General features: G+C 36.1%; 1 protein-coding gene across 3 annotated transcripts in view; it reads left to right on the plus strand.

Annotated features, from left to right (window-relative positions):
* The window catches only part of OXR1 (oxidation resistance 1), a 633,889-nt gene that overhangs the window by 225,378 nt on the left and 380,601 nt on the right, over window positions 1–27,910 (plus strand). The gene's annotated exons all lie outside the window — the stretch shown is intronic.

Below are 27,910 nucleotides of genomic sequence, written 5' to 3' on the forward strand. Positions count from 1 at the left end.
TTGGCCACATGTGCAGCTTGGGGGATCCCTGACCAGGGATTGAACCCGGGCCACAGCAGTGAAAGCGCTGAATCCAAACCACTAGACCACCAGGGAACTCCCTATCTGCATATTTTTCTTACAAAAGACCTACTGCCTGTAGGAGACGATATGATATAATGGTGCAATGGTTAAGAGCCCTAGAGCTAGGATCAGATTTCCTGGTTTTGACCTCCAGCTCTGGCATTTACTTTTTTCAAATAACTGAACTTCTCTATTCCTCAGTTTTCTCAACCGTACAGTGGGTACAATAATAGTGTCTATGACATAGGGTTGCTGTGAAGCTTGTATGAGCTAATACATGACAGCACCCACTGCATATGTGCTGGTTACTCTTGTGCATGCTCAGGGAATGTTGTCTATTATCACTCTTGTTATTAATACACATCAACTCTTGAATCACCCCGAAATTTGCCAATCACATTTATTTTTCTTGATTTATATTTTTCACTTGGATCTGAATGTTTTATGAAGATGTCCATACAGAAAAAACCTCAGAATATATTTTACATTTACATTTCTGTGGAAATATGCAGACTATTTTGACTTTAATTGCTCTGTAAAAATATTTATACCGTTTTTATTGTTTGCTACAACATAAAATTTTCTTTAAAGGTGAAAGCATTTGTATATGAGGGTCTGTAGAAGAATAAATTTAGATGATGTCATCTATCACAATTCCTTTGTGTTGCTTATAAAATAAAAGTAGAGAGGAGATGTGTGCACAGCCAGTGGTCATCATCAATGCCATTGATTTTTTAGAGCTTGGGATACCAACTGTGGTAAGTCAGTTGTTTTGGCATCTTTGGAATTATAACAGGTTTAGAGGAATTTTGACTATGACTGCTGATAAGTATAATATTTGGTGAGAATGTGCCATCTTTGTCGACATCCTCTGTCAAGAGTTCAATTTATCCACACATCTCCCTCCATCTCTCACCTTTCCAAGCAGCATTCCCAAGGTGAACCAGTCTTACTAATAGAAGAATGTCCCTCTAGTGTGTTGAAAGGAAAATGACAACCACTATTGTGAAGTGCATTTAGATGAGGAACTGGGGTACTTCCTAGGGAAAAGACATCACCCTTTCACTAACAGTTTAATCCAGTAACAAAGCCGGGAGTCATTTTTCTGGAATGAGTAGCCTAGATAGAGTCTAGACAAAAACATAGTAAAAATTAAAGTATATAGTTTGCTAAAAGGTGGTAAAAGGAAAGAGAAAATGAAGTAGAGCAGGGTAAGGGGAGCTGACAGGTATTTTAGGGCAATTTAAAATAGAGTGGTCAAGGTAGGCCTTCTTGAGAAAATTGAACTTGAACAACATCTTGAAGGACGAATGAGCCATGTGAATATCAGGCCAAAGAGCATTCAAGGCATATGGAACAGCTCATGTAAGGTTGGAGCAGGCCTGGAGCATTGGCGGAGCGTTAAGAAAGCCAGTGGGGGCTTCCCTGGTGGCACAGTGGTTGAGAATCTGCCTGCCAATGCAGGGGACACAGGTTCGAGCCCTGGTCTGGGAAGATCCCACATGCCGCGGAACGACTAGGCCCGTGAGCCACAATTGCTGAGCCTGCACGTCTGGAGCCTGTGCTCCGCAATAAGAGAGGCCGCGATAGTGAGAGGCCCGTGCACCGCGATGAAGAGTGGCCCCCACTTGCCGCAACTAGAGAAAGCCCTTGCACAGAAACGAAGACCCAACACAGCCATAAATAAATAAATAAATAAATAAATAAATAAAAAAAAGAAAGCCAGTGGGGCTGGAGCAGAGTGAACAGAGGAAAGCAGGAGGGAATAAAGTCAGGAAGGTAGTGGGCAAGAATGAGGGACATCGTGAGAGGTTTCTAGGATTTTTAGGAGATAGTGCCATTTGAATTATTTCTCTGCTTGGAACTTTCTATTTTATAAAATAGTGACTATTTTGTAAAAGAAATTAATTTATAATTAATATATAATTAATACTTTACAGTAGAAATCATTACATTATTTTAACTTTGAGGAAAATTCATACACATACCCATATAATCATTTAAATTTCCCATTTATGATGAAAATCTTTGCCTATAGTAATTTCAACAATGAAGTGTCCTTTATAAAAGTCTTCTCCTATATCTAACCACCAGATTATTTTTTAATGTGCTATATTCAGTTTCATTGCAGGCCTACATTGATCGACTCACTGTTCTCTATATTTTTATTATATATTTAGTTCATTTACATTCGAACTACTTGTGGAGAATAAACATATAGAGAGCAATTTTATGTCCTCTTAAAAATTACAGCTTGAACCAGAAAGAGGTTACTGCTTGCTCCTGCTCTTTGATTTCATTTTAATTTCAAAACTAATTTCATGCTTTTAAATGTTAAATTACTATAAGGGTTTTCAACTTCCTGTCTTTAATTCTAGCATTATCTTTTATCTACCACGCTAATTTCTTTCCTGATTAATTGGGAGTACAACAGACACCAGCACAGAAATAGCAGAGGTCAGAATGCTTACCAAGTGAGGTTCTGATATAATGCATAATTCATGAAATATATTCACTCGTGTTTTCCATTGTGCTCAGTTGAAAATGTGCCCTGCTAAATGCAGCTCCCCGCATTGTTTTAAATGTTGTTGATATCTACAGATTCCTACTGTTTTTATACTTTCGAGAAAGTCTCTTTTAGTCTTTGTCATTGGCTTTCTTTATAAATGGTTCTTCTAAAAAGAATCCTTTTTGGTCTTGTCCCTCAAGGTTCTCCGAAGTTGGTTACTCAGCGCCAAAGGAATTATAAGTACCAGCTCATAATTCCTTGAGAACCAGTTAGTTCTTAAGTTAATCTACTGATAAGCAAAGTTGAGTTTATTTCATTATATAATGTAGCTGTTTTTAACCAATATTCTATTATTTTGTGTTTTCAAAGAGAAAATTAATTTATTGCTGTTCTTGCTTTGGGAATCAGGACTCTCTCAGCTGCAAGTGGCAGAAATTCAATTCAAATTAGCTTAATTGAAAAAGGAATGGAAGGATAAAGGATGTAGGGTCGATTCAAACAGTACATCCAGGGCTTCGTGTGGTAGCCTAGGATTCTAGATGTATGTGTGTCTCTCTTACCTTTACTAACTTCTTATTTTGGCATGATTTTTGAGTAACAGGTGGCAACAAAGATGGTCAGCTGCCAGTCCGAGGCCTCATAGTTAACATTTCCAAAGAAAAGACCATGATTCTCTTCCCCCTAATGTTTATAATTTCTTCAGAAGGGTTACATTTGGCCATTCTCGCCATGTGCATACTCCTGGATAAATTTTCATCCTGAGGGATGAGAAGCTCTGATTAATATGAGTTGAGTGCCTTACTGAGGTGGGGAAGGTGAAATGGCCTGGATAAGGGATGGGAGGTTCTTACACAGGAGAAGCAAGTCGAGCAGCGATAACAAACTCCCATGTCCAATTCAGGTCTTTTTGATGCCGAGTGTTAGGCCAAGGGTCTCTCTACTAACAGCAGTTCTTTAGGTTAGTTACTTAAATTTTAGAACTTCTTCAAAGCAATCTTCTAAATCTCTGGAAACCATGAACAGCTCAGATACAAAGACTCTCAAAATGTAGGAGCATGTTTTTTCCCTCCATTCAAATCACTGTCTCCACAGTTAATTATCCTGGGTATTCAGAGCTCCTAGAGAAATATAAGCAAACTACATTGTAGTAAAGTGTGTATTGTGTTTGTGTTCTATTAGGTAGCATTCTTTATAGTGTTAAAGTGCTAAGGGGTCAAAGTGCAAGATGTGAATCATAAGATGGCGTCCTGATATGAGTAGTTTGGGGCCCTTTTGAATTTGGGAGGTGGAAGGAGCCCTGATGTTTGTAGAGTAGCCTCATTTGTTTCATAATAATAAAGGGGAAGATTGTGATGACATGTTTATTATTTGCTTGTTTTTGCTCCGATCTAGTGAAATCCTCTTTTGGATTAAAAAAAAATCCCACGTTAAAAATTAAAAATAAATGTAATAAGCAAAGGAGGCACAACTGTTCTCTTGGATGTGTCTGAAAGGCCGCGTAGTGAAACGTAAACACAACCGTGCCGGCCTCTGATTGTAGGGGAGATGTTACACTTCAGTGTTGGTCAGCCTGCTTTCTGAGATTCACATATCGAAAGCGTGACAATTTTGTTTCAGAGCCAAGAATAAAAGATAAAAAAGGAAGAAAGTAATAGGAGTAAAGAAAAGCTCTGAGCAGGAATAGTACCATAACAGGATTCCTAATCACCTGTCACCCTTTCAGACCAGGACATTGAATGACTCTCAGGGATTATCAAGAGCATATTTCTCATTTCAGAGTCATTATTTAGAAATTTAAGTATATCTAATTGAATCAGTGCTCCAGTAGAGCCATTGCTTCTTTTCGTTTCTGCTGCCCAAATTCACAACTCCATCATCTCCAGCCTGGATTACCACTTTGGCCCCCTGGATATCTGCCTGCTCCATGGTCTGTCCCCTGTAGTTTATGCTCAACTTTGGGGTCAGGGTCACCATTCTCTGGAGTCAAACTAATTGTGCTACTTATCTTTGTAGGACTCATCCATGACACCTTTTCATCTACAAGGAAAAAGTGAAACTTGTTTTTCTACACAAGACCCTTTATATTAGGCATAGAATCTGGAATCTGGGAGCTGCAGTCAAATCACAGTTCTCCTGCTTATTAGCTGGGTAGCGTAGGTATAAGTTTACGTACCTTCTTTATATCTAAGCCTCCTCATCTATAATGGGGTGATCAAAATAAGATCTGCTTTACAGACTTGTTTTGTAAGGACTAAATGAGAAAAAAGTATGTAACATATTTACCACAGCAGCTGGCATATAGTTAATTTTTTATTGAGGTACAGTTGACATACAATATTATATTAGTTTCAGGTGTACAACATAGTGATTCGACATTTGTACAATATATGTTGTGAAATAATCACCACAATAAGTGTAGATACCATCTGTCACCATACAAAGTTAATACAGTATTATTAACTATATTCCCCATGCTCTAGTTTATATTCCCATGACTTAACTTATTTTGTAGCTGGGAGTGTGTACCTCTTAATCCTCTTCATCCTTTTCACCCTCCCCCATTCCCCTCCCTCTGGCAACCACCAGTCTGTTCTCTGTATCTATGAGTTTGGGTTTTGTTTTATTTTGTTTGTTTGTTTGTTTTGTTTTTTAGATTCCACTTATAGGTGAAATCATGCAGTATTTGTCTTTCTCTGGCTTATTTCACTTAGCATGATACCCTCAAAGTCCACCTCTGTAGTCTAAAATGCCAAGATTTCATTCTTTTTTTGTGACTGAGTAGTATTCCATTGTGTGTATTCCACATCTTCTTTATACGTTCATCCATTGATAGACAGGTTGTTTCCATATCTTGGCTATTGTAAATAATGCTGCAGTGAACATAGGGGTGCATATATCTTTTTGAGTTAGTGTTTTCACTTTCTTCAGATAGATACCCAGTAGTGGAATTGCTGGATCATTTGGTAAGTCTATTTTTAATTCTTTGAAGTACCTCCATATTGTGTTCTATGTGGCTTCACCAAGCTATTATCAAAAAAGACAAGAAGTAACAAATGTTGGCAAGGATATGGAGAAAAGGGAACCCTTATGCACTGTTGGCATATAGTTAGTTTTTTTTTTTTTTAATTATTAGCACCTTTAATTATTATTTATTTATTTATTTATTTTTTGGCTGTGTTGGGTCTTCGTTTCTGTGCGAGGGCTTCCTCTAGTTACGGCAAGCGGGGGCCACTCTTCATCGCGGTGCGTGGGCCTCTCACTATCGTGGCCTCTCTTGTTGCGGAGCACAGGCTCCAGACGCGCAGGCTCAGTATTTGTGGCTCACGGGCCTAGTTGCTCCGCGGCATGTGGGTTCCTCCCAGACCAGGGCTCGAACCTGTGTCCCCTGCATTAGCAGGCAGATTCTCAACCACTGCGCCACCAGGGAAGCCCTATAGTTAGTTCTTAATAAATATTGGATACACTGTGAATTCTCTCTCTCTTCCTAGCCCCATCCTTGGCCATTCCCCTATGTCTGCCCTGCGATTTAGCCACGAGCTTCTTGGTTCTCGAATTGCCATTCTGTTTTATATTTCTTGGCCTTTATACATTCTGTTTCCTCTGTTTCCCCCACTAGATTGAATGGTTTAAGATCAGTAATTATATATTACTTGTCTTTACTGTTCTTAACACAATGCCAGGCACCTTGTTGAAGACTTGTAAGAAATAATGTTGAATGAGAACAGCTGTTCATTCCTCAAAATAAAATTGGGTTCTTCAAGTATTTGCTTTTAGTTTGGCGTTATAGTGGGGTAATGTAGAAGCATCGCTGGAAAAAACTACTTCACACTAGGGTCCTGGGTATCCAAGTGTTGTGGAATAGGTTCTTTGGGCTAAGTCAGTGATTTTTTTTCACAACCCTTTTCAGTCGTCTCTGACCAGACCATCTATTACAACAGGCAGAAGCTCGATTTAACATTAGGTACTTTGAGAAAGGAAAATATGCTCATTCATGGAATTAAAAGAGAAAAGAAAATCATCTCACGGGCAGAAGTTTCTCCGGGTGTGTTTTGTTTTCCTGATGGATAAGGTTAAGACTGCTGGGTTTTAAGAATTACTCCTTGATTATGGCTCTCTGGTTCTCTCAAGACCCCACCTTTCCTGCATGGGAGAGAACCAGCATGATTCAATATAAGTGCAGGTCACTGCTGTTGAGTTTGTCCAGCTGTGTCATCAAGGTGTGAAGAGCTAGTGGCACGTTCATTTTGATCAGTTTTGAAGCATTCAACCAAAGTGATTGGACCACAGTAAAATACATTAGGAACATTTCTACTACAAAAACGTGTAGCTGTTTCTCAGCAACTTTTTCTAAGGACTCAGAAAAAATAATTCTTCTCTGATCTCCAGAAGCTAGTTTTGTTAAGGGGTGACCAGCTGGTTTTAAAAATGTAGTTAAGAAGGGAAAAGTATGAAGTGCTAAGAGGAGCTAAGGTTCATTGTAAACATTTCTTAGACTTTGGAGTTGCTCTATTTGCATATTGCAGTGATTCAGTGTTGGTGAGTTGCCCAGAATCACAGAAGTACAATAAATGACTGTCTTGTTCAAGACCTACTCGTTATTTGTTTGTTTATGAACTACTACTCCAATATTGTTTGCCCTACTTTATAAATATTTAAGTTCACTTTAACTTTAATCCTCAAGTAAACAAACATTTCATCCAGTGACAAAAAAGAGTAGTATATTCTAATTGTATAATATCAACAAAATATTTTAAAATTAACTTATGCAAATATGGTTGAATGTTTTCCATTTGTTGATGGAAATGAAATATTTGAAAAATTGCTTCAAATGTTTTTCACAATTAAAATTTTTGCTACCATAGATTAATTTGTCATGGAAACACTTATACAAATACATTTTTCTTTACGAATTCATTACAATTACAAAGTCTTAGATGTATCTTAGAAATAAATTATAAAATTACTTTAAACAGATATTGTATTAGCTTTTTAGTAAAAATAAAATGTAATAAGCGATGGCTTGGAAGTTATTTGTGAGAATTGCAGAAGGAAATTCTGTAAATCCCATTTTGACAGATTTTTTTATTCTTTGTAATTTGTGATGGGAAACACTACATAAATATCTTTAGTGGTATGCTTTTGGCACCATTTGTTATATTTATTTCTTAGAAAGGATAGGGGGTGTGTGTGTGTATGTGTGTATGTACATCTACTCTCCTTCCACCCAACTCCCCACACATTAGTTTCTTTTTCTGTTTTTCAATGAAATAAGTGACAACATTTTTTTGGATTTGGGAATTTATAAAACCAAATCATATGTCGAGGAATTGGGAAGCAAATATGGGAGGGTATCAAGGGAAAATGTGGGCTAACACGATAAATTAACAGCTTCAAAATTTGAGCTGTGCATATACTGTTTTAAGAATCTGTTTTTGCTGTATTTCTTCATCTAGTTGGATCTTCTTCCAGTTGGATCTCCACTTTTATAAATATTATCGAAGAAAAGCTGACACTTAAGATCTTGCCATGTATATTTAAGAAACTTGCCATGCTTATCACAACGAATTAATGTTTTACATTCTGGTACAACCTCCTATCTCACTGCAGACTGGTAACTAACGTTTCATCGACTGGCAGAGATCCATGAATTATACTGGGGGGGAGCACTACTCGAAGTCACCTCCTGGGTCTTTAATTCATGGCTACTCGATATTTAACACTTTCTACATGCAACATCAGAGTTTCTGTGCTCTTTCCCATTCTGCAGTGTATTGGAATTAATGTGTATCTTGTCGTTTTCTGGATGTTACTCAGTCTTCTTATAAAAAAGAAAAAAATTACAATACTTATCATAACGAATTAGATTTTTACTGATTCCTACATAACTTGTTGGTCGGAAGGAATGCATTTATAGTCCAAAGGCTGATCATGGGAAAAGCTAAGAAAGATAAAATTGGGTTTTGGAGACTTGTACCTTATAATTGAGACTCAGGCCTACTATGTTATGTCTGTAGAGTTTGCATTTCCTTTGGCAACACATTAAATTTTTTAAAAATCAAAATAAAATATGCATGCCATAAAATTCACCCTTTTAAAGTGAACAATTCAGTGTTTTTTAAAATATATTCAAAAAACTGTGCAACCATCACTGCTAATTCCAGAACATTTCCATCATTCCTGAAAGAAATTCCATACCTATTGGCAGTCACTTTCTTCTCCTCCCTCTCTTGGCCCTTGGTAACCATAATCTACTTTCTGTCTCTATGGATTTGCCTATTCTGGACATTTCCTATAAATTGAATTGTACAATATGTGACCTTTTCTGTCTTTATTCTTTTACTCAGCCTAATGTTTTCAAGGTTCATCTGTGTTGTAGCATGTATCAGTACTTCCTTCCTTTTTATGGCTGAATAGTGTTCCATTGTATGGTTGTGTGGGTATCCTACATTTTGTTTACCCACTTATCAGTTGATGGACATTTAACTTACTTCCACTTTTGGCTATTATGAAAACAGTGCTATGCACATTTATGTATGTTTTTGTGTGAATACATGCTTTCAACACTTGTATAAATACCTAGGAGTGGAATTGCTGGCTCATATAGTAACACCATGTTTAAATTTTGGAGTAACTGTTAAACTGTTTTCCACACTTTTACATTCTCATCAGCAAGATACGAGAGCTGCAATTTCTAAACATTCTAGCCAATATTTAAATGTGGTAATTGCCCAAATTTTAATTGGGTTAGTTTTCTTTTGTGAATGCTAAAGTCTTGACAGATATACTTTGCAAATATTTTCTCCCACTCTGTGGATTGTCTTTTCACTTTCTTTATAGTGTCCTTTGACATGCAAAAGTTTTTCAATTTTGAAAAATTCCAATTTATTTTTGTTTTGATTGCTTGTGTTTTAGGTGTTATATCTAAAAAAAGTTGCCTAACATCTTTTTTGAAACATCAGACCTACCTTTCCTGTTTCATCTCATGTCCTACCCCAAACACATACACACACCCACACACAGACACACACACACCCTTTACGCCTTAGCCATTCCTATTCCTAACCATGTCAACATGCCGTAGTCTCTCTGTGGCCTTGGCGTATGTTTCCTCCCTCACTCAAAGTGCCTCAGTTGGCAATTTTTAAAAACTCCGACATGAACTTCTTTAGGAAGCTCACCCAGATCTGCCTTCCCTTGCCCTGATCCATGGCTTTATATCCTCCACTTTCCTCTTCTAATCCCCAGGCATACAATTGTGTGTTATTTTAATTGTTCATTTTCATCTCCGTCACCCACCCTGCACCTTGAGCTCCTTGAGATCAGGTCTTTCTTTGATTTCTGGATGTCCCAAACTGAACAGTGGTCTGCAGTAAATGCTGAAAAATATTTGAATGAATGTCTACTGTTGTCCTCAGACTGACTTCTTTGCCATCCATAATTAAAGGCTGCATGTTGCTTATACTTTTTTCCATGAGAGGACATGACAATTTGGACCTTTAACGTCTCTTCTCCCTCTTTCAGCCCATCATACCCAGTTGGCTACAGTCACTATAGTACTCTATTCACTGAAGTAAAATCAGAGCAAGTAACTTGAGCTAAATGATTCCTGGATTATTTAGTTCCTAATCTGATTAAACACTAATTCTCTGGGTCAACAATTAGAACCAGGTTCAGGGCCTTTGATTTTTCTCTGAAAGAGTGAGTTTTTACCCAGATAATGAAGACTCACAAGATATGAATAGAAAAGTTGACTTTAATACCGATCTCATTTTCCTTAGACCCATTGGCAAGAAGGGAGAGGCGAGGAAGGCTAGTCAAAAAGCAGATTAAAGGATCACAGTTTATGCAGGTGGGGCAAAGTGCAGACTGACAGTGTAGAAGATTAGCAGGCATTATCTGACATCCATCCCTTGGATTTCCAAGGACACTGAGGTTTTCATTGTGTGCTGTTGGGAAGAATAGCAATTGAGATGCGAACATTCAGCAGTTCCAGTGGCAGAGTCAGAGACTGGGTGTGTTTCTTCAGGCTGCCCTGAATGATGGCCTATGAGTCGCTCCCTTGGGGGGCAAGGGACCTGGCTCTAGTCATTAAGGGATTGGGTTTCCTAGGCATAACTAACCCACTGATCCCTTTGTAATATATTGCTACCTCACTTTCACATTTCACAAGTAAACTTGTGCCTAAATTCAAACTGATGCATTGAAATTGCATCCACCAGCTTTAACTAATTTAGAGCACAGGTTTTTGCATTCCCATCCCCACGACTGGGTGTCATTACTAACTGGATGTGGGGAGGGACACTGGCAAGGCCCACTACATTGACTTCACCTTCCTCTTCTGAAGGTATTTTATTCTTGTTGAACTCTTCTACAGCTATTCTTAGGGGATGAAAACCAAATTGGAGGATTTGGGGCACTGTGGCATGTTGAAAAAACTTCCTATTACTTCATATTATAAACATTGGACCAGAATGACTCCTTAATGACCTGGGAATGTTGACATAAACCAATGGCTTATGCCAGCAAGAGTCATTTAGGCAAAGAGCTTAATTTAAATGTTGTTAGGCAAATGTCTATAACACAATGATAGGATATTATAAAGCCTTCATGAATAAAACTATTTGTATTTTACAAATGTGTTTAAATTTAACATCTAGAAACTCTGCTTAGTTTTCTAATTGGGAAATATCTCTGAGTTATAAAGCATGGCTTAAAATATTTAGTTTTGTAATTAACATAGAAGTACAAAGATAATTCATGAATACTCTTGTTGTTTCCCGATGAGATTTTAGTTATGATTTTTAAGTCCAAAATATCTCTATCAGATGGCATATTTAATGAATAAAAACAGTTTGGAAGAAATTATTACTATAAGAAAATAATTTTATAATCTAGACGTGTTCTGCACATGGTATTGGCTTATTGACTAAAATAAGAAAACTGAAAGTAAGATCTTATGTAAAATGTGACAGTAGCATAAACTGAGAAATACAGAGGGAATAAAAGTCAGTAAATGAAGAAAAATTAAAATTTCTTTCTCAATTATTTAATGTATATTTCAGCTACATATGCCAACATTTGTGGAAATTAGTTTATCATAAAAATCAGAGAATTTTCTAAATATAGACTGTCACTGAAATATAGGACATACCTAGTAGAATATTAAAGACTTGATTTATTAATTTTTCTAAAAATAGGGAAGGAATATATTTATATGTGTGTGTGGAAAGAGAGAGAAAGAGAGAGACAGAAACAGAGAAAGAAAGAGAGATATAGAGTAAACCAGGTTATTATTAAAGCGTGACTTGTGACTAAGGCATTCTAAATAATTAAATATCTGATAAACAGATTGTTATATACCTAATAACTAGAATATAACAAAATACATTTAATGTTAATATTATATGGAATACAATTTCATATTTGGGGATTTAAAATTTATTAATTTTTCCAAAGAGCATTATAGCACAATTCTAGAATCTTAAAGCTTGTTAACTTAGGTAACAATGGTAATAAATAATAAAGATTATTGGAATAGTGCTTGACATTTTATGAAATATTTCAGGCAGGTGATGTAGTTCAGCTTCCTTGTTTTACAGATAGAGACCGATACAAGTTCCTAAATGTTTCAAAGTTCCAAACATAAATGTTCTTTTTTTTTTTTTTAATTTTTATTGGAGTATAGTTGCTTCACAATGTTGTGTGATTGTACAGCAAAGTGAATCAACTATACGTATACATATATCCCCTCTTTTTTGGATTTCCTTCTCATTTAGGTCACCACAGAGCACTGAGTAGAGTTCCCTGTGCTGTACAGTAGGTTCTCATTAGTTATCTATTTTATACATAGTATCAATAGTATATAGAGGGGGAGGGGTGAGATGTGACAGGGTGAGAGAGTGTCATGGACATATATACACTACCAAATGTAAAATAGATAGCTAGTGGGAAGCAGCGCATAGCACAGGGAGATCAGCTCGGTGCTTTGTGACCAGCTAGAGGGGTGGGATAGGGAGGGTGGGAGGGAGGGAGATGCAAGAGGGAAGAGATATGGGAACATATGTATATGTATAACTGATTCACTTTGTTATAAAGCAGAAGCTAACACACCATTGTAAAGCAATTATACTTCAATAAAGATGTTTAAAAAAAAAAAAAGGCAAAAGGTAAAAAAAAAAAAAAAAAAAAATAGTATATAAATGTCAATCCCAATCTCCCAATTCATCCCACCCACCCCTTTCCCCCTTGGTATCGATACGTTGGTTCTCTACACCTGTGTCTCTATTTCTGCTTTGTAAATAAGATTGTCTATACCAACTTTTTCAGATTCCACATATATGTGTTAATATACGATATTTGTTTTTCTCTTTCTGACTTACTTCACTGTGTATGACAGTCTCTAGGTCCATCCACATCTTTACAAATGACCCAATTTCATTCCTTTTTATGGCTGAGTAATATTCCATTACAGGCCAATATCAGTGATGAACATAGACGCAGAAATCCTCAACCAACATAAATGTTCTTGAAATCATACCTTTTCCATCAAGTTGTAAGGGACAAAATAAAATATTCTTGCAAGGAAGGGAGTGGAAGTATAAAGTCTCAGTTGGAAATTTAGTTAATCACCATTATCTTATGTTGAAGTATGAACAGAACTCCAAATCATGTTTGGCTTTAAGTACTCTCAGAAGCATTTGTATTTCAATATTTAAAATTGCACAAAAGGAAGACATAAAGTTGTAATAACTATCTCAAAAACTAAAAACTAATTTGGCTTTTTATAGCTTTAGGAGAACAAATCCTGATCTCTTCAGTGGGAAATCTCAGAGTTTTCAGTGTAAGTTGTTATGTTTGAAATGATTTACAAGTATAATTCATGAAATGTCAATATATCCTGAACCATCCATGCTTTATAACTTGTAATTCTCTAAAACATATTTTATTCTTCTTGAAATCTATTCAAAGATTGACTATTTAGAAAGGAAATATGTGCTTTCTGTTATCATACTGCTTCTCTCTGTCTCTTTCTCTCTTCCTCTTGCTCTCTCTCTCTCTTTTAACTTCCTATCTGGTCTTGATCTGACTTTTTAGCAAATAGGGCTGTCAGTACTCTCTGTCCTCTCAAGTTACCCTCATCCTCAAAAGAAGGAATTTACACACAGCATAGAAATAAACAAAAGTGATTGCTTTTTTCGGTTTTCTATTAGTTAAAGCTGTTTCTCTTCTTAAAGGGAGATTCATATTTTGGATTTCATGTTTCTCTGTAAGAACAGAGTTACGTTTTCTGTTTCCGTGTCAGGAAATTTATTTGAAATCTTGCTATTTGGGAGTTCCCCCCTCATTGCATGTGTTCAGCTGTAGGCATTGACAACTTTAACAAAGGATAAAACAGACACAACAGATAACCAATAATATTCTGGCAAATAGCACATACTGCTATTTAGATATACGTACTGAATCAGCCATACTGGCCTTTTCCTCTGCCTCGAGCGCAATAAGTTCATTTCTGTCTCAGAGTCTTTATATGTTATTCTATCTTCCTTCTGATAAAAAAAAATTTAATTCTTTCTCTGCTAAATGTAATATGTAGGGAATCATAAATTCATCAGTAAAATTCTGAAGAAGGTACTACTTTTCACTCCATTTTATAGACAAAAAAACTGAGAGAGCGTGCTTAGCTTTTGAAGGAAGAATTGAGATAAAGTGCTTAGACCAACGTCTGAAATAGAGTAAGCACTTAATAAATATTAGCTTTTGTGATCTCATATGTAAATCACCTTTTGTGTTTATATGTTCCTTTTCCCAGAGTTAGTTTATAAAACACAATTCTCAGAGCTAATGAAAGAACTTTTGTAGGTCTACAACCAAAACCTCTTCTGTAGGCAAGCCTTAAAACCATCAGTCAGAATACTTGAACTGTTTTCACTGAATCCTTTTAACTATAGCTCTGAATTTTCATACCATAGCCATTAGCAGCAGTCAACAGATAGGTTGTGATTGGAGCATCTGTCAGTGGGGGAAAGGAAAGAAAAGCTTCTGATTTAAATGGATCATAATAATGATCTGCCACCCAAGTCACCAATAAATTTTCTTTGTTTTATTCTATTTAAGAAAGCAAAGGTAAGTGTAATAGTGTAGTTTTACCTGAGCTGCTGAATCCCCTACTTTTATTTTTGATACAACTTAAAAAAAATTCGTAAAAATACGTAAGTACTTTAGAAAGGAGATTAAATCATTCCCTTTTATATTTTTTGTCCAAATATCACCTCCTTAGATGGGTCTTCCCTGACCACCATATCTAAAATAGTGGCCCCATCACCCACTGGCCCCTTGCTTTGCTTTGCTTTTCTTCATAGCATTTATCATTTCTTGATATTATATATATATATATATATATATCCCTTTACTATTTTGTTCTTGTAGCTTTTTTCCTGCAGTATGATATAAGCCACATGAGGACAGCAGCTCTTTCCTTATTTTTTTGCTATGTTCCTAACACATAGAACAATGCCTCTCATGTGACAGTCATTTAAATATGGACCAAAGAATCAGTGAATGGATGAATTAATAAAGAATATAAAAGCACCAAGGAACACAGCAGGAAGCAATGACTTAAACTGCTATAAAGTTATACTGCCTACTACAATCTTAGAAATCTCAAACTTTTTCTCTTAAAGCCTGTTTTATTCAACCTTTAGTGATATTTGCAAAACGTTTATAGCAAATCTTACTGTAATCTCAAAGATACATTAGATAAACTTGCATTATCCATACTGCAGAAATAAGCAAACATAAACTGTGAATAAAGATATTAAGTGATAGACCTAAGCTTAGGTAGTTTATCTGACTCAAGAACATTGAAAATATTCAACTGTTACGCTAAAAGTTTTGTTCTACATATCCTGTAAAAAAGCAGGGAGGGATTCCAGTATTTATGTCATCTATGTGTATATAATCTCTTTTATAACCAGCACCTTTACTTAAAATTATTATCTTGAGACTGAGGTGACTTTTCCCCAAATAAATGCTCTCTTGTCTGCAACAACAACAAATACCTTAAATGTGATATTTAAATTCAGGTTAATGGGGTTTGCATGAGACTGAGAAATAAATAATATTTAAAATAGTACATCCTTTTAGAAATACCTACATATTTTTCCATGTTTATTTGATCATCCAGTCTACCTATGCCTACCTATCAACAAATAATAATGTTAAAAGAAAACTAAAAGAGCTAGGATATATGTCAGGGAAACAAAGATAAGTAAGTTGCTTTTATTTCTCTAGGGGAACTCCAGTGTAGTGGGGGAAGATAGATAGGAACATCAAATATATGCATACACACATACACATATATTTATTTAGTACTTGCCCCTGATCACCCTCTGCTCCTATTCCCCACATGAGCTCTTCTATCTTGACTGCCCAGTGACGCCTGATTGTTAGCTTCCTACTTTTCAAAGGGATTGGAAACTCTGAACTCTCTTAGTCTTACGTACCACAATTTCCCATTCCTATACCTAAAAATGTTCCTCTATCTATAGCCAGCCTCACCTCCTTTTGTCAAGGCTCAGATGAAGTTTTCTTTTTTTGTGCACTGGCTTCATCCTTCCATCTATTATTCACCTGATCTCGTCTCTTCAAGAATTTTCTTCAGTGCTTCTCTTTCCATTTTTTATATATTGTGTTAACTTTTCCCCCTCTGCTAGCTCTTTCTCCACAACTTGTACCCCATATCCAGATTATTTGCCAGCCCACACCAGCATGGCTCCTGAGCTGATCGTGAGGATCCCTTCCCAACTCTGCTTTCAATAATGCCACATTGGTAGACTGAAATCACCCCCTTCTAGTGGAATTATTTATATGATAAAAATTTGGTGGATGTTCCCCCTCTGGTTTTTAAACATTTACAGGCAATAATAGGGGCCCTTAACTGGCAGCAATTAATTCTGGCTAGAGCTAGGAGGAATGGGTTGGGCAATGTTTCTTACTCTAAGATTTTAAATTAGAAACTATTAAACACATATATTCCTGCAAAGCAGATAGCCCTCACTATCTGGACTCTTGCTATCCAAATATTTGCTATAACATTGTATGAAATTTTCACCAAAAATTTACTATCCAAATAGAAATTCAACTAACAAGTTTATATAGTGCAAAAATGGAAATGTTTTAAGTTGTAGGTGAGTCCATGTAGGAGAATGTATTCTTCCATCGTAGCTTAGCTGTTCTCTTTATAGGGTCATTTCAGGGTCTTCTAAGGAAATGGAAAAGCCTTTGAAGAAAGTTTGTGAGCACAAAAGGTCTAGGAAATCCCATTCATTAGAAGGAACATTGGAAGTATATTGAGAGGGGTGAACACAAGATATAAGCCTGGTCATGTGTATGTCTCCATCTATAACGCATAGGCTTTTTTCTAGTTTTGAAAACATCTATCACAGTGCTATATTATGATTATTGGTTTTGGAAAGCTTCACTGTGTCACTCAAGCATAATATGGTATGTTTGAAAAGCTAGAAATTTGTTTCATGCAGTGTAGATCATCATAATCTTTGAAACTGGGTAGATGCTACTGAAGGTACTACACACCTTTGAAGATCTGAAGAAGAAGATGAAAGAGATTGATCATCTGGTAAGAAGAAGTCAAGTTTCAACTTCAAGCCTAAAATGGTACAAACGATTTAAAAACTATGCAAGACAGCATCATTTGAAGATCACAGAGGAAGCAGCTTCTTGGTAATGAGGTTGTAGCAGTTTTTCCCAGTGAAATACAGAAAACAATTGACAAAAGGAGCTAACAAATTTTCATAAATACTAATTTTCTTGATAAAATTTGGCATTTTAAAAGGATAAGAAAAAAATATCTGAGGCATTAAATATCCAAAGATAAGCTGGCATACCTTTTAAGTGAGAATTTAAAGTAATGTTTAAAAACAAACAATTCAACCAACAAAAACCTTATGTATTTGTATAACTCTGAATACCCCAAGGAAATGTTGAAGAGTAAATTGCCTATTCTATGGTTCTCAAATCATAAAACTTTGGCTGACAAAGGAGGCATTCAGTCATTATTCAAGGAGTCATAATTTCTGACAGTTCATTTCTTAAGGGTGTGAATTCTTAGAAGAACATAAAGAATTGGGGTTGAGACTTGAGTTAATTTTTATTTAATAAAATAGTTGATGAAGAGGTTGTTGAGTAAGCGCTGCTGTGAAGAAAGAGAATTTGGATGATAAGCTAAGAAAATGCTTTTTTTTTTCCATCTCAGAAGGATATCTGAACTATTTTTCCATTGCTAATTCATTTCACCAGTGGTGACATCATCCCTCTGCAAAGGTGACTGTGTACTGCATTGAACCTTCTGTGATACTCTCTGATGTTTAGAGACACTTTCTGTTTAGCTCCAAAAGATGGAAGTTCCTCAGTTTAAGGAGGTCGATCTCTGCAAAATGAAAGTCAAAGGCTATTAGAGAAAAGTCACTTCTTCTCCAGGCTTATCGAAAGGACTTGTTTAAAGAAATGAATTGATTTGTGATGATGTTGGGTATTTTCAAATAATGTCCAAAAGAAGAAAACATTTGCCTTAGCGAAGAATGACATGCAAATATTTTTCTTGTAATCTGTATCTGAGAAAAATGCCTCACTCTAAGATGTTATATTCCTTAAGAAATAGGTATTGCCTACATGTAGGGGCTGACTAGTGGTTATCAACAGAGAAGGTCTTAACATTTAAGATTTCTTCTCTTGGAAGTAGGCTGTTTTTCCTTATATCTATTATTTGAGTCTCTGATATGCAGATGACTTCACTGTCAAACAAAAGGAAAAACAAAAGAAAAATCAGAAAGAAAAGTCAATAATTTGCATGACCATAATAATAAAGCAACTCAACTAAGATCAATTTAACAGATATTTATTGATTGTTCCTTCTAGATAATAAACCAGGCTAAGTAGTACAAGAATGAAGAAAAAAAAAAAGGTAAGATATAATTATTTCTCTAAGGAAATAGTATGACTCAGGTGAATAACTACTGGATTTCTTTTGCTTTGGTAGTTTTTCTAAAATACCTACAAATATATTTTAAATAAATATTACTATATCTCCTCTCTGGTTGTCTGTCCATTTGTTGTAACACAGGGTGCTCCCCATACCCATGGCTAGAAACTTCAAAGTCCATGTTTCTTAACTATTTCTTAGGTAGTTAAATATCATATTATTAACATGCAATGCTCACCTTTAACAGACAGGTAAACCATAACACTAGTGAAATGTGATAAATATTGCAGTAGAAATATGTATATCATGAGAAGGGTACAAATATGAAGGGGTCATCATTCTACTAAGTTTTAAATAACAGGGCTATTGATATTTGAGCTGCTTTTTGCAGGACAAATAGCTCTTCAGGACCAGGAGGAGAGACAGTCCCAGAAGTGGGAACATAATGACCAGTCTGTTAGTTCTGAAACATATAGGCATGAAAGTGTTCAGTTTACTCAGGAAAGAACGAAGCACGGTGTTGCCAGGCCTTAGGGGGTGGGCAGGGTTGGGGGAGCTTGAGATGAGGATCAACAAGGTGACCTGAGCTGAACCATAAAGAGCCTGGAAGCCATGCCTGGCAAGTCTTCAGGGGAAAATCAACAACTATATATTACATTCCTAGACTGCATTGTGTTCACGGGCTGGTTTTCCCCAATTCTCCTAAGTTAATTCTGAATACTAAAATGCTTATTTTCTGAGACTACAGGAAGATTCGTTAACTGTGCCTAAGATATTTTTTCACTTGAAAGATTTATTTAGAAAAGAATTCTGCTGCTTTGTTTCTTTCTGTTTTTAATTAAACTGAGTTTTGGCAGTCCTTTCTACTAGGCAATCCACATTAGATTGAACCTTTAGTGACTCATCAAAATGTATTGTAAATTCTAAAAACCTTAGGCAGTTTTGATGTATCATACTTTTTAAAAGGCTTATTTATTTAGTGCTACCCTTGAGTACAATAATGTACACCTGAAAATTTTGAGTTTTGAACTGAGAATTCAATTTAGTATTTTTGACTAGTTCCAATGTGTACAGAGTGCTTTGATAGGCCTACAGCAGAGGGTGAAAACAAATTCACTGAACAATGGTAATCTGACATGAGTGAAGACAAGCCAGAAAATAGAGGATAGACAATATGGGAGAAGATCTCAAGGGTAGTATTCAGGTGGTAGGGAATCATTTGAGGTTTCCTAAACAAGGAATTTTTGTACATAAGTGCTTTGCCTTAATAAAGTTAATTTCTAATATGGATTGAGGGTGAGAGACAAGTTCACAGCCAATGCAACCATTTCCAACCAGTGATTTGAAAACTATGTACCAGAGAAGACTAGCGCTCAGGGGAGAGTCTTCAAGTGTTTTCCAGAAAATGACATGTTCCTCATCAAACACTAAACTGTCCAAAGAACATTTTTTTTAACTCTATTTTTCAATTAGAATACTGGTGCATCTTAAGATTTTAAATATACTTTATTATTTATTTGCTGATATGTTTTTAGATGCTTTAAAATATCTGAAAAAAAAGATGGTTAAGACAAAAGATAATAAGAGCTTGAACTTGGGTGGTGGTAGGAGGAATAAAAAGTAGACAATGACTTGATATTATTAAGTAGTAAAACAACAATAACGACAACAACAACACAAGATCTGGCAACTGTTTAATAAATAAGCAGAAAAAATGATTCTGGAAGTCAGGAAAAAAGATCAGATCCATAGGTAGAACTTTGTGAATTATCTACTGGGAAAGTCACATTGGACAAAACTCTGAAGAATTTTGACATAAAAGGAAATGGAGGAATCATGATAAATTAGTGGAGAACAGAGAGGCTTAGGAGAGCCTGGATGTTTCAGCATCCTGGAAGTCAAAGAAGGAGAGTTCAGGACAAGTGAACAGTGAGAGTGGCACCTGACAGAAGGCTATTGGAATTAAATATTGGCTAGTTGACTGGTGATGAGAATATTGGAGTAGAAACCAGAAAGCAAAAGAGGGTGATGAAAAAGAGAAGACAGTGAATGTAGGTAATATTTTGTGGAGTTTGTCAGTAAAGGGAAGAAGTAAGAAAAAGGGATAGTTTGAACTCACAACAAGGAAAGAGTTAAAGAATCAGGGACACAGAGTAGAACCAGGAAGAGATGGAGTTGGAAGACGCAGGCAACAGAGAAGCTTATGACTACATAATGATTCGAGAGAAGATGAGATCAAAGCGTGAAAGCACAGGTGGAAAAGCCATCCTTATAGTTCGTATAAGAGTAAAATGAATTTTCCTCAGAAAATTCTAACAGTGTCTGGTACGGTCATTTATTCTGAAGAAAATAATCTCAAACAGTTTTAAGGGGATCTTTGTTTCGTGTGTTAATTTATTTAAAAATTACTCTTAAGACACATAACCCTTTATTTCTCTGCCTATGATAAGTGCTTCCTATAATTTGAACATAGAGGATATTCTGGAAGTGGATACTTATGATAATCATAAATATAGCCAAGTCTCTCTGATAAATGCTTTTAGACCAATTACTGACATGCTCAGTTGAATACTAATACCGCCCATGAAATGGCTTTAATACAAGTAAAATGACAGCTGCACTGCAGCGAAAGGACGCATAAAGCTTTGCATTAGCTTGTCTCCAAGGTTACCATCCATGCTAATCTGAAGTTTCAATGTGTGGGATTTCTCAACCCTCTGCAAAGACTGTATTTTTGGGCTAGGTATCAGTCGGGTATAAAAACAACTTGGAAGGTAATTGTGCTATTTGGTCTATAGCCATGCTGACCTGAATCATGCAGTTGTTCTAGAGAGACACACCTGTCTCCTGTTAGAAATTTTGTGTGATGATTGCAAAAGTAGCTAGAATATCAGGATTGTTTGACTCCATTTTGCATGTCTAAACAGAAAGATCTTAGTTTACTACTAAACCATGGTCTGGATAAAATCGAGGAGCAAAATAGATGTGAAAAACAGAATGACTTCCACTCAAAGTTTCCATAATTAATATTTCATGAGTAACATACAAGTTTCAAAGAAATATAAAAAATCAGTTTAAAAAATAATAACATTTGACAAGTCTGGAACCTATAAATATGACCAAAATTAAAGAAATAATATTTTTATAGTTTAAAAAGAAAAGAGACACTGCTTTTAGTTCAGCATTCTGTAGAATTTTACGTTTCTTTATTTCAGACATTTATTCTTTTTTTTTTTAACAGATATTTATTACATATCTTCTCTGTCTCAGGCACTGTGATAGGCCTTGAGTTTACTAGGTTATGCAAGGAATTTACAATCTAGAAGGAAATATAGACCCGCATCAAGGAATTAAACCACTGTTTCTAAAAGTTATCATGGATTAAGAACAAGGTATTATGAGGGAACACAGAAGGCTACACCTAATGAGGATTAGGAAGGTTTGGAAGAAACACCATCTATGATATCAGATCACTTCGAAGTCTTGCTAACAATATCAAGGAATTGGGGCTTTACTATGAGGGCAAAGTAGAGCAGTTAAAGGGTATTGAGACAGACATCTGTTATGATCAATGTCTCCTTCTCTTTCTTCTTCTTCTTCCTCATCATTACCATTATCATTTTTTCACCTCTTACTATGTGCCAGACAATATTAAGGCCTTTTATGTATTATTATTTTAATTCTCACCATAATCTTATGAGAAAAAGACTATTAACACTCCTATTTTAAAAATAAAGAAAACCAAGAGAATGTACTTAATTTTCCTGAGATCATAAGTTGCAAGGAGCATAGATGGAAATTATACCCAGATTTGTCTGGCATCATCCTCTCTACTTCTGTGTTCTGTACTGCTCTTATGTAGAAAATGAGTGCATTCCATGAAGACCACTCAGCCCATAGTGTGCTGCAGGAGAATGTTTTGCATGAAGGCTAAACTAGAAAGGGGACCTAGTTATGAAGTCATTGTTATTATTCAGGCATCAGAAGACAGTGGACAGAGGTGGTATGAATGGAGAAGAGTGGACATGTTCCAAAGATATTTCAAAAGTAGAATCAACCAGGCTTAGGGATTAATTGGTTATGTGGAACAGTATTTCTGTTTTGAACAATGAATACACTTCAAGAAGTGTATTTGTAAAATCTACCAGGTTTATTAGTACTCTAAGGAGCAGTAATGTCAGAAAGATTAAACTTATACACTGCCTGTAGGAGTGCAAATTGGTACAACTTCTATGAAAGGCAATTTACCTGTATCTTTCAGAAGTAAAAATATGTGTAGATTTGACCCAGAAACCTTACTTCCAGGTATTTATCCACAAACATGTATCTGCGTTGTAATATAGATAGCTGGATAGATAGATAGATTGATAGATAGATATAGATATAGATATACACTGCAGCATTGTTTGTAATTGCAGAATATCAGATGCAAACTGAATCTCCTTCAGTATGAGACAGGCTAATAAATTAGAGTAAATCCATTCAATGAAATGCTTTATAATCTTTAAAGGCAATGAGGCATCTCTATATGTGAATTGATAAGGAAATATTGTATATAGACATATAATTATGTGCATATGTGAAAAAGCAAGGCGCAGAAAAAGTGTGCACATATAATTACATATGTGAAAAAGCAAGGTACAGGAAAAACGTGTGTATGTAGGCTACCTATAGTAGATAGAGAGAAAGAGAGAGTTTGATATAGATAGAAATCCATAGGATATCTCTTTAAGGATAAAGATTAACTTATATTCTCCTGAAGCCCTGGAGGTCCTGAAATTGGTAATACAAATAAGAGAATAAACTAAGAAAAAAAGTTAATGTTCGAACTGTTATTTTTCAGTCATTCAAATCATATTGCTGCTAAGGCATTGCATTTTGTCCACTAGTTTATTAACACCTGGAGAATACTTGATACTTTTAGACATAAAAGGCAATTCCTGACCTTTGCAAAATTATGGTTTATTTAAGCAAGTAAAAATAGCATATACATGAAAAGTTATGTATACATTTTAATGCTCAATATATTTTAATTGCTAAACTGGATGTAGGTTAGTTCAGAAAGAGGGGAAGAGGGGAGATCAGAGATATCTGAAACTATGAGCCCAGAATTCACAGGATATGTGGGCCTTGTATTGATCCTTGAAGAATTTGGATACATGCAATTAGAGGGGAAAGAAAACATCAGGCCACGGAGAAGAATCGGAACTTTGTAGTACAGTCAGGGCTTAGGAATGAGCACTGTAAGCAAACAAGCTCAACCAGAGGTAGGGAATCTGGGTTTGGAAAATATCAGTGTTAGTTTATAGGGGGACCAGAAAGCAAGGAAAAGGCCTTTGATTCGATGTGATAATAAAGAGGAAGCCACTCTGTAAAACTCAAAATATTCAAAATATTCTAATATTCTAATTCTCTTTGCTAACATTTATTTTGAATCTTTGGCATAAAAATATTCTTTCTATCCTTAATGCATTTTATTCTTCACTTTATGCCTATTATTTCTTATAATGCCTTTAGTGGAATTAGAGTATATAATGTGTACCTCATTACCTGCACAATACATCATTTAAACAAAATCCAATGGTCTCACCCAGTTTGAAATTATCCTATAATGTTTAGTATCACCTCTGAGCTCCAAGCTCTCTTTTCTCTAGGCAAAGCAATGTGATTCACTTATGTACACGCAATAGTGTTTATGGTCAAAAACGCTTAATCGTTTTCCTTTCCTATTCCAAGTACTTTTTATAGGTTTACTGTCTTAAGTATGGGATATATAAAAACATACTTTTATTGTATAGTAGATTGCTTAAAGTGATACTCATGGAATTTTAACATCTTAAAGATACAAAAGTATCTGTATTTATGGACTAGGTTATGAAAACACTTCTTTTGCTTAAGTCAAATCACTTTACAAAAATTCTTTAATGCTATATAACTAAATGGTAAAGTAATTTCAACTAAATGAACATATGAGAATATAGTATTCCTTTCAGCTGGATTTGAAGCCTAGAATCTTATTCATGAATAAAATGATTAAAAGAATTATTTTGATAAAGTATAATCCCAATAATCCACTGTTTTGTTCAAATATTATTCACATTTTTAATGAATCTGCCAAGTGAAGGGTCTTGTATTAAATTCACATACCATTTTCCTTAACATTGTGCTAAAAGAGTAACCTAAAGAGTACAATTGTGCATTTGCTTATAACTTACAATCCTGGCTGGGCATTCAGGGAAAGTCAAATCATTCCATATATTTTGAAACATTTCTATAGCCATAAAGACATACTCTTTTTCCCTTTTGACAAAGGGGCAGAATGTGGCTCTTAGTAATGCTAGAATTTTGGCTGAAAGCTATAAATTCATACTTCAGTGTGGAGACTGGTATTGGGATTAGTATAAAGATTGTGAATCATCACAATAAACAGAAAATTTAAACTTGCCTGAAGATCATAAAGATATTTCCTCTGGAACGTTTGCACTGATAAGCAATGAATCGTTTAAATGTCATTTAAGAGAATAACAAGCCCACTAACAAGGCCTTTGAAAAACTCTGCATCATAAAAATGCAAACAGAGACTTCCCTGTGGTGCAGTGGTTAAGAATCTGCCGGCCAGTGCAGGGGACACGGGTTTGATCCCTGGTCTGGGAGGATCCCACATGCCGCGGGGCAACTAAGCCCGTGCGCCACAACTACTGAGCCTGTGCTCTAGAGCCCTCAAGCCACAACTACTGAGCCTGTGTGCCGCAACTACTGAAGCCTGCGCGCCTAGAGCCCGTGCTCTGCAACAAGAGAAGCCACCACAATGAGAAGCCTGCACACTGCAAAGAAGAGTAGCCCCAGCTCGCTGCAACTAGGGGAAGCCTGCGTGCAGCAACGAAGACCCAATGCAGCCATAAATAGATAGATAGATAAAACAACAACAACAACAACAAAAACTCTCTCAAAGAAAAATGAACCAGACAGAGTTAATTCAAGACTATTGCAATAGGGAAGAGAGACTGAACTCAACTCTGCTGAAACAAAAGGCAGGAAGGTTTTTAAGTGCTGGGATGAGCTAGTAGAAAAGTACTGGAGGATATTAGGGGGAGGTTGGTCAACGTGATTAGGCATCTGTCTTTGCTGATTGGTACTTATGCAAGTTAGGCTCCTGTCCTCCCACAGAGAGTGGGCAATAGAGTGCTATCTCCCTTTACAGTTACATTTCAAAGGGATGGCTCTCAGGTCCTGGAGAAGAACATTCCTGGGTTGTAAAACTGGCCAGAGGCTGGAAGAAGGGCAGAGAATGAATTTACGATGGCAATTTTTCTAAGGTGAATGCTCTAAGAAAGGGGATGTCAGCGGCCCACAGTCAAGAAAAAGCCTGTCTAAAGTTTAGTCAGACTGAAGGGAATGATAAGAGTCTGTCTTGGTCGACTCTTCACTTACATTAAGTAGTACCATGTACACCGACAATATTTGACCATTTTTGACCTACAAAAACAACAGTTTCATATGGCTTGATCAAAGATCCTGGATCAAATTTCTTTGCATGTTATTTCTTAATTTTGCAGAAGCAAACATATCTGGAACTGTGGTCTTTGTTATGCCCTTTCTCACTCTAAAATAGAGTTGGGGATGGTTTTATATGTATTTACATAAATATAGTGTGTATACGTGTGTGTGTTTATCAAAAACAGGTTAAAAATTAAAGTTGGCAAAAATGCAAAAATGGATTAGCACTAAAAAAGCAGACCTCAAGGCCTTATATAGTTCTTAAAGAAATATCATAAACTTGTTTCAAAGCTCAAAGAAATAAGCATAAGTTGCAATAATGTGCCCCTGTTGTTGAATAGGGTTCAAGCAAACCAGATTGAAGCAAACCAGACATTTAGGACAACGGTTTTCCCGGTGTTGAGATCTGACACATTTTTCCATTGAGTACTTGTGAGGGCAATATTTTTGTGTTGGCTGATGTTTCACCTAATAGCTGATAGCTATTAGCTGATACCTAATAGCTGATATCACAGGCCTGGTTTTTGCTTGTTTACTTATTATTTTCTTCAATGATGTCCCTCAGTGCAAACTCTTGGCCAAACACCAAAGTATAATTCAGTAAAAGTAATTTAGTTAGGTATTAAAATAATAACATCCAGACATACGTTTCTCTAAAGATAGAATTAAGAATATCTAGAAGGATGAATTGTGTCAGACAGTATTACATACTTTTTTGGGGGGAGGGGAGGGGTGGTAACCAAACCCTTGATAAGAATCAGGTAATACAGATTGTGAGAGTTTGCAGTTACCGGTTTGGGGAGCAGAATTTGGGGTTCCCATATCCTTAATAGATGTAAGCCCATATGTGTTAACAATTACCCAAGGGCAGGATGGACTTGAAAGTTTCTTGGACTGTAAGATGCTTTAAGATACGGACTTTCTAGCTGCTTACGTCACAAGCAGGCAGGGTCTATTAAAATTAGAATCCGTTAGAATTATGGTACTTTCTCTATTCCACTATAGCTTCTTGTATGCCTTTGAACGTACACAACGATTTTCAGCATGCATTTTATTTTGTTTTATTTTTTACGTGATGGAATCTGTGTTAGACAGTGAATTCTTTGTGAGCAAAGACTATATTTTATTCATCTTTGTGTCCTTAGTACTTAGTTAGGGCCTTGTAAATAGTAGGGCACAAAAAACATTTTGTTGATTCTAGGAATGACTTAAGAAAACTGAAGAAGTTTGATATTTAAAATTACATATCAAATATGTAAAATTACCAGTGAACAATGGATCAATTCCACTTCCCCTCTGTCCCATGTTTGTCACTTTGCAGTAGGTGCAGCATCATAAAATATTGGGGGTAAAGGTCACAGAGTCTCACACATGATGGCAGACAGTGCTAGTTTTCTCACAAGACCCACTTCCCCCCTCTTCCTTTCTAATAGGCACCTTGGTTTGTGGTTGGACAGATGGCTGCCTAGGATAATGGCTGCATTTTCCAGTCTCCCTTAGAATAGGAGTGGTCATGTGGCTACACTCCAGTGAATGAAATGAAAGTAGAAATTTCATGAGTAAATTTTAGGGTGCATCCTTCTTTCCCTCTTCCTATTTTCTGCTGGCTGGATGCAGACACACTCCCTGGGCTCGGCAGCCACTTGGAGCATGATGGGGAACCACGTGTTGAGACTGATGAAACAACAAAAAAGGAGCCTACATCTCTGGTGTCCACGGAGTTGCTGTATGCACCTTGGACTTGTTAAGACTCAAGATTTGTTTTTGAAACTTGCAGCCAAACCTAGTGGTAGTAGTGTGGGGCATGTTTTCTTTAGAAATCCTTCCCAAATCTCTTGAATGGA

The sequence above is a fragment of the Eubalaena glacialis genome, chromosome 17, assembly GCF_028564815.1.
Source record: "Eubalaena glacialis isolate mEubGla1 chromosome 17, mEubGla1.1.hap2.+ XY, whole genome shotgun sequence".
Classification (NCBI taxonomy): Eukaryota; Metazoa; Chordata; class Mammalia; order Artiodactyla; family Balaenidae; genus Eubalaena; species Eubalaena glacialis.